The sequence below is a fragment of the Mizuhopecten yessoensis genome, unplaced genomic scaffold, assembly GCF_002113885.1.
Source record: "Mizuhopecten yessoensis strain PY_sf001 unplaced genomic scaffold, ASM211388v2 scaffold2599, whole genome shotgun sequence".
Lineage (NCBI taxonomy): Eukaryota > Metazoa > Mollusca > Bivalvia > Pectinida > Pectinidae > Mizuhopecten > Mizuhopecten yessoensis.
In genome coordinates, this window is record NW_018404626.1 from 609,336 (window position 1) to 629,355 (window position 20,020).

Sequence of the window (20,020 nt, forward strand, 5' to 3'; positions counted from 1 at the left end):
TAATATCAGACACATTCCAAAATGCGTGAATTGAAACAATGAACTGCAGATATCTCCCCTGCTACGATATAAGTGTCTGGAATTGGGTGTAATGTAATTGTAGGTATGGTCGTCGGAAACCTGTCTGGGGTACATTAGCTCTTACATGGCTCTAACACGACCAATACAGACTTGCGGGAATCGCAAATTTCCTTTCCCGACTTTTCCATTCCAGTACTCGCACGTTTACACATCAAAAAACAACAGAGACAGCCTTCCACCTTTCAATGAATACTTTCGTATAGAAACTGTCTCCTGGGCTACCGGATTAAAATTAGATGGCAATTATCTTGCGTACGTTTATTCTCAGGTGTACGTTTCCACAATTAATACAGTCTGAGCCTCTGCCTACTTGTGTCTATATTCTGTAACAACCAACATTTTTTGTTCCATGTCGTTTCGCCAGTAAATCTGTGTCGTGTCGCGTGCTCGTAATTCAGCTCCAGTGCATGCTTGTAGCAGTAAGTGGAGCTTGCATCACATGACTGACAAGGTGAGGCGTCCTCTTACCGCGACAAGTAGGATTAAGACAAACACATTTTAACCGTTTTACCTAAACAACATGCTCCAGCTTCTTAGTTCTCGTCGGGACGACAGGGAATTTCCACGGAAAAGAACTTTTACTTATGGCCACAGAATAACATTGTCTAAGATAGTTGTTCTGACACAGCAGTTTATGTTCTAAGGACCAAAATGTATGAAGATTTGAAAGTTTTACAAGCATATGCGTGTGGTATGTTAATATGTGAACATATGAAATAGTCTCCCCACTATATTGACGAGGTATTGAACTCCGAAAACTTGGACGGGTAGCTTTGATTCAGCTTAAGGTCATAGGAGTGTATTGCTAAACGGAAATAGGAAGTACATCCTTAGTTGAAAATCCAATGTAGGGAGACAGTATCACAATTTCCGCATATTCTAATGTTTAATATTAAACTGATGAATATTGTATGCTTATTATTGACAGAACAGTGTGTTCTTTCAATATTAAAGTATTGCAAAGCAATCCAGGTATTAACTCAGTTGTTTTTTAATCAATGAGTCACATGTGTCCATTTTTCTGTACTTCAGGAAACCGGCTATCTATTTCACTACTGTGAAGATTTTCAAGAACGATAACTCTTGCATGTAATTACTATGTGTATATATGGTTTTATTATGAAATGTCAATTTTTAATCGTTTATAGATGATTTATTTTACACAATTTCAGCATTTATGAAATTGATATACATTAATGCAATACTAATCTATGTTAGTATCATTTTTATTGAAATTATTTTGCAAAATAAATGTGTTTCAATTTTTTTTTCAAAATTCAATCCTTTTTACATAAAATCCATTTAAAATCCTTAAAATTCTGACAACCTTTATTTTTTTTGTGGCAGAATTTTTTCTTTACTTCAAAGCAATATAACTACAAAATTTGAATAAATTCTACTGAGAAATGGCGACACAATCCTATTACCTTAAATTTCAGTTCAATCCCAAAGATTTGTCAACTATTAGTATAAAGTATCATCTCTTGTTAAGTATCCTCTAATATCGATCATGTCGTCGTTTTGCGGTATGTCGATGATTTTAATAACGAAACTGGACCAAATGTGATCCAGCTAGCTCTAGACGACTAAAGTGTGGAACGGAAGTTGAAAATTCATTTGCGACGGGCAATCTGGACCCGTATTCATGAGACCGTTCTCATGCTCAAGCATGGATTTTGTGCTCAAACCAATTTTTTAATAACCCTCTTAAATCATGTCAAACGATCAAAAAGTCAAATGTAAACATTAAAAAACGTATTCGCCTTTAAGTGTCTTATTTTCCCCCAAAATAATTGACAAAATAAAATGTAATTATCAATTTATAACGGAATCAAGAAAATAGGCTTGAGCATAAAATCCATGCTTGAGCATGAAAACGGTTTCATAAATACGGGCCCAGATTGGTCTACAAAAACGTTAAGTTTTGTAAACAGGTGAAGATGTTTCTGTCGACCAATCGGATTACTCGTAACACAATTGTATAGTGCTCGACCCGCAATTGCAAGGGTTGCTGGCATACAATGCAGTACACGACCCGGAATTGCAAAGGTTGTTAGCTTAGTGACCGACTCAGTGGTTAAAGTCAAAGTGCCAGTATGATCCAGTGATGTTGACATAGTGCACGACACGTATAAACCAGTGACGTTGGCATAGTAAACGGCCCACAACTGGAATGTTTGTCGGTATAGTGTACGATTAGCAATTGTAAGCGTTGTTGGCTTAGTGTACGACTTGCATTTACAAGGGTTGTTAGCATAATGCACGACCCGCAATTTCAGGGATTGTTGTCATAGTGTGCGACCTGTATTTTCCATGGTTGAAGTCATAGTGTATTTTCCAGGGTCGGAGACAGTGCTTGCAATGGTTCACCAGGGATGTAGTCATAGTGCACGACCCGTATTTGCTAGGATTGACGTCACGGGGCACGACCCGTATTTTTCCATGATTGTAGGCATAATGCACTTCACTTGAGGTCATGCTCATGAAACAAAGCGTTATCATTCATTTAAAACCCACGAGACATTGATCTGATTTCTAATTACAAAGATGCCTTTATGCCCACTGTTCTTGTGGCGTTTTGGGGTACGAGTTTATTATCACTTCAGCAGTGGCCAGAGGGTATTAACAACTTATGATATTATCTCAAAGAGCATTAGGAAAACTGGTATAGCCAAACACTCTCTTCTGTGTCGGGGAAACAAAACTAAAGTGCAAAATTCCTTCAAATCATACCCATCATTTGATTAGAGTTGCGGCGGCTGACACCGTGCCGCGTCAATGACGTCCCCTTACCGTGTCAAGGTCGATTTAGAATTAAGTAAGGGCACCTGTTAACGGGCAACAATTCATTATTGAGCAATTTTTTTAACTCTTTAAAAATGTAAATGAAACAAATTTAATTAAATAACCTAATGATCGTATGAGATCACCGTGGATTGGCCCCTATTGCCCTCAAGGTGTAAAAACAGCGCTCATAATTTGCTCAGTGTTTTTTCATATTGTCTATATGACATACTGTTGTGTGTAATAATTCACTTTTTGATCTAGGTGATTGCATATGAAAAGGTTAAAAATGTTATTAACTATGCGCTTTGTCGACGAAATTCGATCGCCATAGCTCGCTTGAATATTCGTTGAAACAATTTCAACTGTTGACAAATAGATATTTGGTATTGAAGACGATTACTGTGGGCGATGAAATCATGTTTTTTATAACATCGGTGAGTTTTTATGACTAGCAGTTTATTACGCCTCCGGCTAGAATGTCGTAATCCCGTTAGTTCACGCATGTCACTTGCTGTAGTAAATCCCGTATCCTTGAAGTATTATTGGCCCAAAATAAGTTCAGTATCAATAATTAAGAGGGGATGCATTTTGATGCCAACCTCTAAAAACTGCGTTATGTGGCATTCTTTCAAAAGAGCCGTGCCAATCGCGAGCATTGGCATGGCTAATGGCGACACTTTGTTAGGAATGATAGTATTCTACGTACATTTAATCTTTGTGTCAAGGCCTAATAACTATCATACCCAGCGCAGCATATGCTTTGTCCGTCATTAAGTACCTTAATTTCCTTAAGATAAAATAGGGCGCTATACCATTATTTACAATAATAACATTAAATTCGCAATGTGTATGTTATGTAATAATTTTATTGAATTCATCATAATTTCATTTGGAACGTAACCAAACCCCGCTACGACATTTCATACGCTTACACAAATGAAAGCATCTAAATTAATGTCACTGACACTATGTGAATTGGGAACTAATTTTATAATGCAATAATGTTATTTAAGTATGACTATACATAATGTATGTACGAGATCAATACAGAAGAAGTGGACAATAGACGCCGACTTTTACAAGAAATCCCAGACTCATTGACGTAACACAATTACCGGAAATACCAACACGCGCATTCAGACACAGAGATCATTCCACGATTTATCAACAAGAGGCCAGCTATACCCAGGTAATGATGTAATAACATCTTAATCACAGATCTCAATATCGTCAACATCTCTATAGCACGGTAAACCTATTTTACACACTAAAGTGTAACGATCGACCAACGTCATGACAAGTGTCGACATTTGGCACGAAAAAACACCTAATTACCATATATACAGAAATAGTGAAGTGGTATCAGAGTACTGGGTCAGATTCTCACCTTTATGGGTTTAACACAATGGTGCTCCATGTCCAATCAGGTGGGTAATCGGCGGGGGTTTCAAGTTCATCGCATGAATTGTATACAATTTCTTTGGAATTAATTAGCAGGAACAATGAGTTAATGGTCCGTAATCTCATAATTCACCACTGCCCACCTGTTTCCCTATGACGGAACACAATAGTATGTAACGTTAGGTGTTATAATCAATCAGTGAGATCATTCAGCTGTCGATTTGAATACAGACTCCGTGAGGTATCCATACCGCCCAATAGTGGGCCAATTACCATCTGTTCCCACTGGGACCACGGGAACAGCTCCTGTCCGTATCATCCTGCTTCCTCAAATCACTCAACCGCAAAATCCATCCAGAATAGTTGGCAGTCAAAAGTTCACCGGATCTAAGTTGTTCAACTACAATGGCTGGTGTTAAGGGCCAGGCCACAATCACACGGTAAAAAGATACCATAGATAACACATCCCTTTTATAACTATCCAACACATCATGGTTCCAATAATCAAAGCTAGAGTAATTCCTGTAACAGTCCCAGCAATGCCTCGAGCTCCCCGCGTGAGCGCAAGCACTGCACAAGTGAGGCGGGTAATTGTTGAGGTATTTTATTTGATTGTTTTTATCGGAAAATTCACTTTGATTCCTCTCATCGTTAACAAGTTCTATCCAGGATTCTGTTCGTCCAGACATTAATTCCGTCCAATTACCGGAAGTGACGATGATCTCGTGCAAAGAGGTTATATCTACATCACTTATATCAATAACAATTCAATTCAATCTTGTATTGCTCAATGCTAGTTACAGTATTTTTTTGTAAATTAAAAATTGTAAATTACAATTTAAAAAACAAAATAACTTACAAAGAAAGCAGACTAACTCTGATATGTTACAATCGTTCTAAATGTTTAATGAAGAGGTAACAGCCCGTTGCTTGGTATCAGTTGTATTCCCTCAGTAGATACGACACGAACATCATGCTTTGTGCAAAGTAGGTTTTTTTTTCATTTAGGAAAAATTTGTTGTACAAGCCATTTCTTAGTTGAGCATTATAGCCACACCTAAACAGCGTTCTTAATCATCTAAGACGAGGCGCCATTTTGTTTTTTGTTTTCTTTTAAAAGAGTCTGCTCTTTTGGTACATGTTGAATACTTGTGCGCGTCTACAGGTACGTGCTGGATCATGGTCTGCATGTACACTTAGTTGCTCAATATTTGGACATGTGCACAAGTATGTGCTAAACATTTCCCAACATCCAGGTAAGTGTTCCGAACTTGCGGCTTATGCAACACCACCGTTGTTCATCGAAAATTTGAAATCATGCTACTGCAGTTAAGAGACAGGAATGACGTTAATACTGTACCGCTTCGGTAATTATCGGTGTACAGCACCAGGTGCTTATAGCTGTTTGTTCCGAAAGGTCTTGCTTATAGGGACAGCTTGTTTAATAAGTATGGACTGGGAAGAGTTTGTTGTATCAAACAAGCACGTGCCGGAAGAAATCGATTACAAGGAATTTGAAAGAAAAGTGGGTTCTTTAGAATTTAAAGTTGATAACATTGTGTATACAAGGACACCTGTTAGGCATCGTAACAATGGTGGAGCATTCCAGCACACTGATATTCTTGTCACGTGTTTGGTTTACAATTCCAATTTTAAATTGTTAAAACAGACTGCAGGGTGTTGTCTGTTACGGCAAGCGTTCTATGATGGACTGTACCAACACGTACTAGACAGACCGGTCATTATGTCTGCATGTTTTCAAAACGGATGAAACGATTTTACATATACAGACAGGAACTCCATTCACTTTGCACAAAAACATGACAACAAATATCTATCCAGTGATTAAGTTGGATATTGAGGCTTCATAACCACCATCGAAACTTCCATGCGAGGCGCATGGCAATTTTACAAACTATTTCAAAATAATTCCCGAAGATCCAGACACGTGAAAATTTGTACGGCAATGATACCGTATGATAAATTTGCTTTTTGCGTGAAGAATATATCCTAAAAATGTAAGCTAGAATTATTCCAACTCTATCTTTCGAGTTAATGACTAATGAATCAACATTTGTGAGGACAGTACTCTCCGATCCTGAAGTGTAAATATATCCCCCAATAACCGTGAATACTTTTTTCCTGGAAAATAAACGAGAGTTTACGTAACCAATATAGATCTTAACTATTTACGCAAGAGTGCACGTGCCTTTGGTCCCAGGGGAGGGAGAGTTATCGGGTTTCTAATCGCTTCGCTATACAGCAAGCTAAAATAAATCGTGATATTTGAGATTCTCGTAATAATATTTACCCAAAACAAAATGCAAGAAGAAAAACAAATATTAAGATTACATCTCATTGAACACGCGTACAGGATGATACCATCAAAGTCATCTATCATTTCAACCACAAACGCCGGTACTAGGTTAGACAGATATCACCCACTCTCGCCCAAACGACCTTACCTAGGTAGTGACGCATGCTATCTTCTACTTATTATAAGCCCCCTTACCCTAGACTATTATACCAACGAAATAAATGTCGTTTACCAAGTCCATTTTTCTCACACCTCCGATAGGTGGATCTTTGATCTGTAGGAAATAAACCGGAAGTAACAGTTACACACACTCGTTGTTATCCCGTGCAACTGGTACCGTTTTTTGATGTATTTTTCACATGAACAGTTCAACTAGCCATGTGGCCAGAGTCAAATAATAAGGAGATTGAAAAGGTATTTATTTCCATTTTGGGGGGGAAATCAGAACGATCTTAACATGCTTCAAATTTAACCATAAAGCCAAGCAATAGACAAGACGGATGAAAGTCAGTGGTTCTTTCATACTTGTTCAATGTATTTGTATAATATATGTATACGACTAACTTTCAACGAAATTAATCAAATTATATAATATGTTTATCTCTTGGATACGATGGCATATTCATGTAGTTTCGTAATTTTGCCTTTTCAATGAATTGTTTATTCTCTTTCTTCCGAGTAAAAAAATACGACAGAACGAGAATTAAGATATACTATTTCTCTTTTTCTTGATGAGAGGTAACGATAAAACTGGAAATAACATCGGAAGATTCTCGTCTGTTTAGGGCGATGAGACAAAGTAACAAAAAGACCACATTTTACCTCGAAAATTTGCAAGGACTTGCTCTTCTTTTCGGAGTTTTTTGGTAGCGTAGAGACGAACGAACGAGATTTAAGCATAGTATTTAAAATGGTCGTTTTGGGGCGAAAAAAATTAACAACGGTATGGCACACATCAGCCATCATACAAGGAAGTTCATCTTTGTCAACGTTTACTCGAGAGAAGATTCCAGTGTGGAATGCTTATCAAAATCCCTTTCTCTGTATTGAGAGGTCTTGTACAAATGTTCGAGAAATTCATGCTACTGTTTATTTGGATCAAAGACGCTTTATCGATGAAAGGCACAGTATAAACAAACGCTTCATCACCGCGGCTACTAACGCGCAAACTCCTGTCAACGCTAGAGAAACGCGCGATAGTGTACATACGGAAGGCATCAATTGGTCAATTTTCAGCACCTGTTAACGGCCGCGATTTAGTTAATATAATTATAAATATCCGATCCCTAAGTAAGTATACAAATTAAAACCACGACCGGCTTCGTTCGGACTTTATTAAGAAATTCATGATCGCCAAGAAAAGTAATCTGGTCTGTTTATACAGACATAATGACTTGTTCTGTTTAACCTTGTATCTTGCTCCAATAGGTCGGGATGCTGAAGATGATATACTGGAACACGAACCAGGAATCGAATGTGTGACAGTGCCCTCCGTTACAAATTCATCACATACCATATTGATGTCAACAGAGGATCAATAAGTAAACTATATAATATCCCATTTCGCTTGGAATACATCAATAAAGATTATTATCACAACAAATCAGCGCAAATGAAAATGGTTTGAAACATATTTTGTAATTCTATCCGGAAATTGAAAAGGTAAGTAGTTCTAAATAGAAATGTTAGGTGCATTCTTAGTTTGGACACTCAGTATTGATTGGATGACAACCGTATATAGGGAAAAGGTGCCTACTTTCCGACTGACCTTGGGACCCCCCACCCGGCCAGGTCAGCGTGGAAAGGTCCGATGTGATGATGACTAAAATAACCAACTTAGATATAGGTCAGTTCGATAAGAGAGGATTGTGTTTTTTCCGATACTCATATTCTTGGATGTATCTTCGCACGCACAGGCGATAGAACATACGCAATGGTAGATAACAAGATGCTGTGTAGATAACGCATCAATCATTCCGCTCACACAAACGCCTGTCTTTTCACTTTCTCTAATAACCAATGTTAAAGAGATTTCTACAATATGATAGCCTATTAAATAACCATTTCTTTCATTCAGAGTAACAGTGGTTTGTACCGTTAACATTAATTAACCATCAATCTTACTCCGTAGTGTATACGGTACGGCTGCGCTCCCCTGATGAACAATACACAATAGGGTCACCTCGAGCTCTTTAGTGATAAGATATGTATACTTGATAGTATCTCTTTCTATGTTGAGGACTATTTATCTGATATTGACCTTTCTGTGAAGATATTAATGGGGCAAGGAATTCATTCCAAAAGTGTAAGAATATAAGGTTGTCAAATTTTCGGGGCAATTCGAGGGCGAATTGAGACGCAGAAAAACACGAAACCCCAAGAGGTTAACGATGCAGTCAGTGAAAGTCTGCCTCCGGCGTACGCTAGCCGAGGAGGTTATTGTTTTTAAAGTACTAGTTATGTTATACCCTATCATATTTCCATTTGTTCTAATGTAAAATAGTTGTTTCGTGTTTTCTGTGTTCCGGTAAATGAGCGGATTGCTCCGGAAATTTTAGCACCTTTGTACAATGTATTGTTTACATTTTTGTACTTACTTCCTTGTCCCATATATACCGATTTTTATTATTTGTTTCGTACAAACAGCCGTTTTTTATGGATCCACAGTGGTATATGGAATTTTACCGTTGGTATTACATCTTTGATCTATACATATTTATTTATTTACAAAGGGCTAATAACAGCGATATTAACCATTCTGTGATGAAATATTTTTACGATGGACTTCGGTTGAAGTTAACGTATGGTCATATGAACCAGACAAAGTCGAGGTCAATATCATTTTTCAGGCCACTATAACCATTATTCACTGGAATGAAAGTCACTCAGTGTCATATGAGATATGAAAAATTGCCTAGTTTTTTTTCATTAAACAAGATGGAACATAGAAAAATCGTTTAGAAGTGCTGAATTGGCGGAGAGCATCGTGCCGTTATAATTGAAGTGACGTTATAAAGATAAAAAGGTCTGCTTATTATTTAAAAAGTATAATACCGATGCAAGTTCACAAAAGACCGACCCCAACTTAAATAATTATGAGCTTTCCATTGAGGTTGTAATAAAAGTGTGTGCTATTTAACATATACTTGACATTAAGCTAGTAACGTTTCTGTGATGAGTAGTTCTCAAATCTATAAATTGAAACAATAACACGTTCGGAATAGTTTAACGCCTTTATGCAATGGTAAAATGATGTCTTTATGATCTGTCTACGACGCAATTGTTGTTTTCGAAAAGAAACTTTAGCATAAAAACGGATTAAACATGAGGAATGTTTAGAATTTTTGTTTTGTTTTTATGCATATCAAGAACACTTGCAGGCATATACCACAAGCGGTACCACCGCTCTTACTGTATACATGCTTACGTTTCACGTAAACGAAAGACATGATCCATATGCACAATAAATGCATGCAATCTAAGTTCTCAGGAGAAGACATCTGTGTGGTATTGCCTCATCTTAGGTACCGAAATTCTCGAATGGAATTCATGTAATTCTCTGAAATCGAAGTAAGAGTAATGCACTTCCGATTTCATGATTTGTCCAAACCCCGAGGGTGATCGAAGTCAGAGTAATGCACTTCCAATTTCATGATTTGTCCAAACCCCGAGGGTGATCGAAGTAAGAGTAATGCACTTCCGATTTCAAGATTTGTCCAAACTACGAGGGTGGACTCATATTTCAACTTGTGGCCGGACAGGCTAGTATCAGTGTCGACCACAAATTGTCCTTTAATGTACGAGTGTTCCCCCGCTCTACTGGGACCAAAGCTATGATTTCGAGACATACGTAACAGTCGTTATTTCGTTAATGGAATAGCTTACCATTCGTCTGACCTTCGAAGCAGTGTATAAACGTTCTTACATCAAAGTAGAAACACCTTATCATTGAACAACCCTGATATCTGCTTTATATGCGCGTCATTGAGATAAACGTTACATTTTTTCTGTATTTATTCTAAAATATTTGCAACAAAATATCGTATTCATTGCCAAATAGCCGTGATTCGAGCCGTCGCTCCAGGAGCCGGCTCACCTCATTAGGCTCTACCTTTTTCTTTTCCTTTCTTTTGTATTTCTATTCATGCATAACTGATTATAATGTAATTTGTAATAACAAAAATAATACAGTCAAATTAGTTAAAAATATAATTATGTCCGAAAAACGATTACTCTAATTTGTTCCTGATGTGCTGAATCAGACGTCTGATGAGTATAAATATTTGTAAGCGATATATATCAATACGGTTCACATAATTCCGCATGAAAAAATCATTAGTGAACTAAATATATCCGATACAGTAAGGACTATGACCATATCCGTTAGTTCTGTTTTGTCGATTCCATATTGTAAAATGGTAAACCATTGATACCTTCCGAATGGCAATTAACGTATAGAAAAAAAAGAACCGATTGTCTTGTACGGAAATATAATTTTAAATTACGAGTTCTACGATACAGCAATTTAATCTAAAACGTATGCATGATGACACAGATAATGACAACAAAGGGAGTCAACTCACCTGAAACTTCCGGTATCAAAATCACTTCAGAAATTGGTAAATGTACGTCTCCAAGAACTGAAAGAGTAAAAAATTATCTCAATAGTGACATGTCGATGTTAAATACTACACAGCTCGCCTCCGACCAACCACAGTATGGGCTCACTCAGGTACAGACAGTACACAACAATCCCGTATCTAAGGCCAGGCGTGTGAATCTCCTAACCACCAAAACCAAAATACATACTATGATCTCGTGTAGTACAAATGGTGCTCGCTAAATTGGCATCCAATTATTAGGTATACAGACAGACGAGCTGGGGTTCCCCCGCGTCGTCTTAACTACGTCACCACCTAGCCACAGAGGTCGACCCCCGGGTCTGGCACTGCCTGCAAGGGTACGTAAGATGACGAGAGTGCATGGTCCTCTACAGGACAATTTCTAAATGCTTTGTTTTCATCTGTCGTTCTTAGCCGCCAGACCACTGATGACTGAGGCCAAATAAATTAGCATACATGTTTATATACAGGAACAGTGATAATTGAGACATGACCATTGAGCCATCGACACCATCTCAAGTTGGTTTCCATTTTCTACTGGGTTGACGAGCATGTCGTAATGTAAGGATGCATTTAATTGAGTCCGTCATTTATATTGTATGCATGTCAAGGAGTCATTCATGTCATAAGGATGGCATTGAAATTGTCATACTGTATGACGTTGAGCCCGCCATATCACAATGAGTTCGTCATATTGTCGGAAGGTAGCCGACTTCGTTATATTTTGTTATTATAAGTATGATATTCCGTATGACATTGAGTTCGTTATAGTGTCGCGACGGAATTGAATCTGTCACTTTTTGTGTTTGGATTGTTTGTGTTTTACATCATATTAACAGCTTTGATCATTTAGCCCGTTATCGTGTAAGCGTCTGAATGAGTCCGTTATATTTTTGAGTATCCTTCATATTGTATGACATTGAGTCTGCCATAATATGAGTGGTAATGAGTTCGTCAAATCGTGGATATGGCTGAAATTTAATTTAATTTAATTTTAATTTCGTATGTTGATCTGTTTAACAGCGTAATAGAACAAATATGAATCACATTGCTGGAAACATTGTGTTTTGAAATTGAAGACCTACGTCACACTTTGTTGTCCATTGTCTTTAGGTTAGGACGTGATGTATTGTGTTAATGGTCGGTTTTGAAAATAAAATATGAACCAAGAGTGATGCACTTTAAAATATTTCAGGGTCAATTATGTTTACATGGTGAAGCGTAATAGCTGAAATATTAAAAGTACAGTTGAGCAAATATGTTGAGCGTCTGAAAAGTAACGACGACAGTGATAGAGATCTATGCAGTGGGATGACAGAAACATCACTGTCATTGTATTTACCGTAAAACTACTCACCCGTCTCCAGTTAAATATAACTTTTATGATATTGTTATAACATTTAAAACATTTATATTTAATCACAGTCTTTTTTCTCATACAGACTAGCAATTTTTCTACCTCTTTTCAACAGGGACCTGTGTCGTGTGACTTTGGGAAAATAATAAAAAATATAATCATGATTTTGGGAAAATAAAGTGACTTTTGCAATGATTTTGGGAAAATACAGCAGATAGTATCTGCGGGAAGAACCCTTTATAAGGCCCCAAATTTACCTAAAATACGATTGTTTTTTTATAATAACATTAATGCTAGAACACTGTATGAATGGGCTTATATTGAGTTTTTGAATTACAATGCATTATGCAATTGAACCAAAGGAATTTAATTATGTGTAAATCATGCATAAATATGCGTCATGTGAAATGGGATAGATTGTTTTATATTAATTCTATCGTTAATACATGCGTTTCACCACTCGCCGGCTCGTGTTACATACAATAGCCGGGAAAAGCATGTGTGTCTTCTTCATGTACCACATGTAGTTAAAAGACTATATCTACATTTGCATGGCATTGTCACTCTATAGCCTCTTTGAAAGCTGTGTCGTTGATGGGACTTTAATTACCATGCATCACGAGACAAAATTCTTAGCGTATTAATACAACACTGACCGGAACTACAATATCCAATATAAATAAACATGACGGCTGCTGAAATATCGCTGAGCATTGCGAGATTTGACAATGTCATTGTAAATTTATGTGCAAAATAAAAATAAAATAAAAAAACACTTTTATCACAACGAAAACAAGACCAAGGTCTGCAATATCGTACAAAATGCACATCGGTTGAAATCACCAATGCCGGCAATGGAAACAATTTTAACGCTCATGCAATTTATCAGAAATATCGTCTGTTACACTGCACTGATCAACAGGGGTTCGTTACAAATGTCTGAAATACACATATTCTATAGACCGACTGACACAAATGTTACAGACCTACTGATATGAGTCACAGCACACATAAACATTTCAGACATTTGTAACGAACCTGTGCTCCGTCGCAAGATCACTCACTTCAAACGCTATCAGTTTCACGCGTCTCGCATCCACGGTTCCTCAGTTTCTGACGACATGTCAAATAACGAGGCTGTTATAGAATCTACCGACTGTTGTCAGGTTCCCATACAATCAACAAATAAATTCATGCCTGGATTCTTCACAAAATGAGCGAAGAGAAAAGTTCGAATTAACTTCCAAAAATAACTCCCTCGTGGAGGGCAAGGTCGGATTTACGGTGTTCACTGTATTTGTCCATGCGCGAAATTTGTTCCGGGGAAAAATCGAAACAATTTCAAATCTAACTTTCAGCTCAGAGTTCTATTGATAAACTTAAATCACCCTATAGACATATCATACGCAATTGTGTTGATACTGAATTGTGGAATAAAATTGAAGTGTTTGTTAAAAAGTTCAAAGCACTACTTTGTTTGCCAATCAGCACGCGACAATACGCTGTTCAAACTATTGAACAAAATTGTGTGGACTGTCGATAAGGCGGGCATTTTTAATTTTGATTTTAAATTATAAGTTAAAAAAGAACATAAGAGGCAGAGAAAACGTAAATATAAGTATTGAACTGTTTTTGTATGGTATTTATGATCTATTTGAATGACACAGCTTTGCAAGCAAACAACTCATAATGCGCTAGCGCGCATTATGTTGTTTGCTTGCAAAGCTGTGTCATTCAAATAGATCATAAATACCATACAAAAGCAGTTCAATGCTTAAGAAAGTGTACTTTTGTTTATTGGTTAAAACATGATTAGCGGATATTTTTTCCGGGTTTGAAATTATAGTCCTGTATAATCGTTTTTGTGGAAACAGGTTCACCGACTCGTCATGGTTTGCTATCAGGTTTATCATACTCTCATTAGTTTGTTTTACTTTTGCAAATTTTGAAACTTAACTAACTCTGGTCAAAAACAATGTTTCATTCAACAAAAATTAATAAAAAATACTCCGTTGCTAGACCTTTTCGTTAATATCTAACTTTAAGGAATAAATTATATTAACTACCTCCGAGTTCAGCTGCCACCTAAGATCACTCTACAGGGGCGTAATAATTAGTTTTCAAATGACCTATTGCATACGTTGTTACACCTCGATTTTTATATCTATCATGTGGATTTCTGGCCCAGGTAAGAAATCGTGCTTAAATTGCGGCGTTCGTAACACGCTTTCTCACCAATCAACATTTTCCTCCATCAAGCTTAGAAATCTTGTTATGGTCATTGACACGTCAATACTGTAAAGTCATGATATATCAAAATACTACGATTATTAATTTGTTTGATTTCATAACTGACCCATTTTTATATGTCGAAATATTTTTATATTATTTATATTTCGAAAGCTTTAAACCGAAATATGTTTAACATACATGATAAAAATATACACCATATTTTAAAAAAGTACTAATTCAACTTAACACTGTTTTGCACTAGAAAGGATACCTTAGGACAGTTTTTGTTATTTCTATTATTTTTTTTGGTCACGTGCGAATCCAACCTAAGAAGGTGCGCATGAGAAATGTTTCTCTACAGTGGCCACGTGAGCCCCAAACACCCTACGTCCCTGTACAGTGCATGTTCCCTAGGTCCTTTTACAGTGGCCACGTGGCCCCACCCACCCTACTCGGTTACCGTGGTTCCTCCTCCACGAAGCACTGATGGCCGGGGTAATCAGTCCTAAAGACAGTGACCAATACCTGGTACGTGTTTCACACCCTCCGCAGATGTGGAGTAGCGTGTCTACAGTTGGTCTCGCGCCAGCCTCAATCGTACGCTCGTTTCCGTTCAACCTACTTCCGTGGCACATAACGTTAGCTCGAAGTTAGTCTTCTATGATATAATATCTCTTACTTTCGTTTGATATGATAATGACGTCAGCTGTATTGAGTTATCTCCCACTTGCTTCATTTCCCATAGTAAATCAAGATGTGTGTTAAAAATGACAAGTCTTAACAAGAAACGTGGAAAATCAGGGGGAAACACGTATATATGTTTTATTTGGGCAATGGAAACACCCGTCACAGTATGTGTCTAACGAGGTCCTCTCGATGTTTTCATTGTTCACTATAACGTGGCGTACATTTATGTACTTGGTAAGTTACTTCTAATTAACGTACATTGTTGTGCCACTATTTCTTTTCTGAATCCTGCAGTTTCTCTCATTTAACACTGGCAATCATTGCATACCATACAGACACCAAACTGTAGCGCCACATACTAAATCCAACATACTATTTTTCTCTATTTCAAACATGGTGTGAAGGTGGGGGTGGGGATATTTAAATTGAGTATATGGGCGGAAGTGGGTTGGGTGCGGTGGGGGGTGGGGGGTGGGTTCAAGGACCATTTCCACTTATGATACATCCCTGTGTCCCCATGTACGTACATGGTTCTTCATTTATAACCCATAACCATCTCACACACACAGCATATTTATACGCTACAGCTTGTTCTTTGTCTAGTAACAATGAAGATCTAAGGCACTGACATTTTCTCTACAAAATCCCTCTCGAATTTAATTACCTACTCAGCATACCTTTATGCAAGACAACGCCGCGAACATATACTCTGAGGACAACGCTGATCGTAAATCTTAGCGAGCGCGAGGATTTAATGTGCTTCAGCCTTCTAAACTCTATGGCGTTATATGCGACTTTCCAAATATGTGCCATTCTTCATTGTAGATCTCCCCAATGGACAGTAAGAACGGGAGCTCCGTACGAAAGTCATTTGGCGTTATATCTCTGTCCTATCTGTGGCGACCTTTCGTAGGTAATTACACACACTAACTTGGTAAGGATATGTCTTCATGTGGCGAAATTTATTATACACACCTACGCCGTATATAATCATGATCTGTCTGTTATCTGAGTGATTTGTCTTATACACTAGTTGGTATACACTAAAAATAAGACCGTGCATGCCACACTCACGCAGGTAGGTACCTACACATGAGATGAATGGACTTGTGAGCTGCGTCCGTCCGTCCGTTATTTTCTGGGGGTTTATGTTCGTCCGTCCTTATGTACTTACTACTGTAGAATCTAATGAAGGCTATATATACGTGCTTTTTCAATTTTTGACCGAAAAACAATATTAGCACAACGTCGCAGACACGAACGGATATTACATGATTCATTTATTTTTCATATCGGAAATGAGGGCTTATGGTATAGCGCAGCGGCTGATTTTTTTACAATTTCTTCTTGGAGCGTTAATTACGTTTCCACATAGAAATGCCGTTTGCCTACTTTGAAAATCATATTGATCAAATAAGTTACAAAAGTCAAATAACATCATATGAATTGAGCCATGATATATCATTCAGACAAATGGTGCTACCATTATTTCCAAAGCCTTGCATTAGGATCACAATTTTGAGACAGTTGAAATCAACATCCATTAATCCTTTAAATGCATGAAGTAAAAAATACAAGCATGCTACATGGATTAGCCCGATGATCTGGTCCCACCCCTGGGGACTTATTTCCTAGTCATTACATGGACACAAATGAAATCTGAACCCCATTATGGTACATTTGCGTGAGGATTTTAATTAAATTTGCTGTGAAATATCTTTTGGACCAAAGAAAAGGAGCATAAATTGAGGAAAAAGATTAACTTTACATACTTTAAAGCAATTATGAAACAAGTTGTTTCAACTTATATTAGTCACTCTTGTTGGCCCGGATGTTAGCGCGTGTACCTGAGTACCCGGAGAAAACCCCATGGGGTCGGGCAGATGATCCAAACCTTTTTCAAGTCCGATCGGGAAATTGGAAAATATTTAACATCCTTCTTTTACATGTAATATTTTGCAATGATTTCTAAATATTCAAGATAAGCTATACAGGGCCTCTGTGTCCGTCTTGTAAATAATATGTTTTCGTAAAAAAACACGACAAGGTCTGATTAATTCACCAATTGTCTCTGTTGTTACAGCCATCGTCGTGTATTACACGTCTCGTATAAGCCCAGACACAACAATGGGTAGGTTAGCAACTGACCGCTTCCTCTTATGAAGTTACTCATTAAGAAATCTTGTAAATGCCGTTACTGCGGTGCCCTATTTTTGTGCCGTGCATCTCTATATATTAACTTCGAAAACATGTTGTAGTCTGTGGCGTCTGTGGAGTAGTAATTTGAGGTATTACCGCGACAGCATCGGTTCAACTCCCCGAACCCGCAATCTATCTTCACACTAAAACTATTTTCTTATTACCACTTCAGTAATTCCAATATCAACAGGTTTTTATTATAACAAGGACCGTCACACATTACCGTCAAACTGCCACTGTTGTCACAAAGGTTCTCCAAAAACAGCTCATCATGCCGTAACACATCTACATACTGTACCAAATTTGAGCAAAATTTTACTACAATAAATTGTATATCTAAATCTCGACCTATCATTAGCCATTCCACAGCAGCCATCATGTTCATGACTAAATCGAGCAAACTCGGACAACTGTATCTAAACGTTGACCACATCAAAATTACAATACAGGCTACATCCTGGAGGTTCATTCGTTGAACGTTTCATTAATCCCTGCTTTTAATCAAGTGAGACGTAACTGTTAGTATAATGATAATACTTAACCATCTTTGATGCATACCCAACTATTATCACTGTCCAGTGTGGGTGAGACAATTGATCAATTTCAATCATTATCGCGGTCAATATTTCGTTAACCGGACGATCTGACTGACGATTCTCACGTCTGCTACTTGGAAAGTCTATGCAATTCAGATTCGAATTCTTTTTGGTTTCCAATTTCAGAGCGAATGATAATGCAGTATCCGTATATTGTGACCTCGATGACCTTATAGGTGTGTGTGTGTGATTAAGTTGTTCGCGTGTTTAAAGACGCCGAATGCGTCGACGTGTAGGTCATTAGGTACAACAATTACCTTCTCCGGCATTCATGGATATATGCACTATATACTAATCTATGTCATGTTTGTTTATCAGTGAGATTTTTCATTAGTATAAACCATATTTTATTTCGTAAATTTGCAATTACAATATACAGAACATTTAATTATTACATACATGAAATAGGATCCAGAAACAAGTTATTAAACTTATATCAATCTGTTTCCTTGGTTTGTCATTGATTCAGCGCTGGGATACTCTATCTATTGTCTTCGAGTTACATTTTTAAGAAATCTATTTAAATAAATCCAGAAAGATTGTGAATGCAATACAGGGATGCAAAAGTATTTAGGGAAAGAGCACACTTCCGTGTATATGAATGGTCTCCTATTAGTAATCCCTAATCCATGGTATCGTAAAGTTTATCGAAACAATTAATCAAAACTACATTTACATTAAATACTTTCTAAAATTCCAATACCGCACTTATATAAAAGGAAGGGCATTCCTTTGCCAATAGTTTAAGCGTTTCAATTATCTCACTGCTTTCATTCACTTCTCCAACGAAAAGGAACCCGCCAAATTCCTTGGTATTCTGATGAATCAGAACGGTCGATGCGATACTTTAAAAGACAAAAATAGCTCGGGAAAGCAGGGAATGGGGTCCACGCCATTCCGAACGGGTCCGCGCCACACCAAGTTAGTGATCGATTGGGGCGCCACCTAGTGTCCGTGATGTACACGGCGCGGTGACTGATGGCTTATTCGAAAGGAGAAGTCGAGTTGCTTAAATGTAGGAACGTTTATGAACATTTATTTTGAGACCTACGTATTTGTTGCCTTTCACTTTGTTGTATTCTGATCCCATAAAAATAAGTAATTTCAGCACCGGTTGGGGATAACAGCCCTGATGGAGGGTAGCAGTCGTAATAGAGGGTAACAGTCCTAGTACGTGTTGCCAGGCGCGTACTTATAATAAGCGCGAATGTCCGCCCAATTAGTGGCAACCAGTAGAAAAAAATCACCGTGTTCATATGTGCAAGCGTGTCCCATGGGCGCGTATATGTTAAATTAGGACTCCGTTGGGAAGGGTGGACGAGCAGAAAGATAGTCAATGATGACAAGGCCTTTTACGGGAAATGTGAACCTACAGCTTATATGTTCGATCCTGACGAGTTGAAGCAATTGTTTTAGGTCCCTATCTATCAATACGAAAAATGTTCAGTATCCGTGAGAAAAATATTGCAAAGTAGCAGGCGGAACCCAATTTGGTGTAAAATTATAGTTAAATTAATTGTCACCATATGTAAAACAAAACATCATGAATGACGTCACTGGACATGACTGCATGCGTGCTATACTTCTACTTACATGTAAGTAACTAACTGTATTCACACAGACGATCTCAAACACAATTATATAACTATGTTATTAAAGTTATTGTCTTAAACGTTAAATGTAATGACAAAAAATGAACATCTGTTTTTCATATGATTTCCTTTTGTAAACAGAATAAAAT

General features: G+C 37.5%; 1 protein-coding gene across 2 annotated transcripts in view; it reads right to left on the reverse strand.

Annotated features, from left to right (window-relative positions):
* Positions 1–20,020, reverse strand: part of LOC110446179 (sex peptide receptor-like) — an 88,606-nt gene that overhangs the window by 51,048 nt on the left and 17,538 nt on the right. For both annotated transcript variants that reach the window (XM_021491200.1, XM_021491201.1), the window contains exon 2: positions 11,170–11,226. The gene's annotated coding sequence lies outside the window, so the exon portion shown is untranslated. The remainder of the gene's footprint in view (positions 1–11,169; positions 11,227–20,020) is intronic.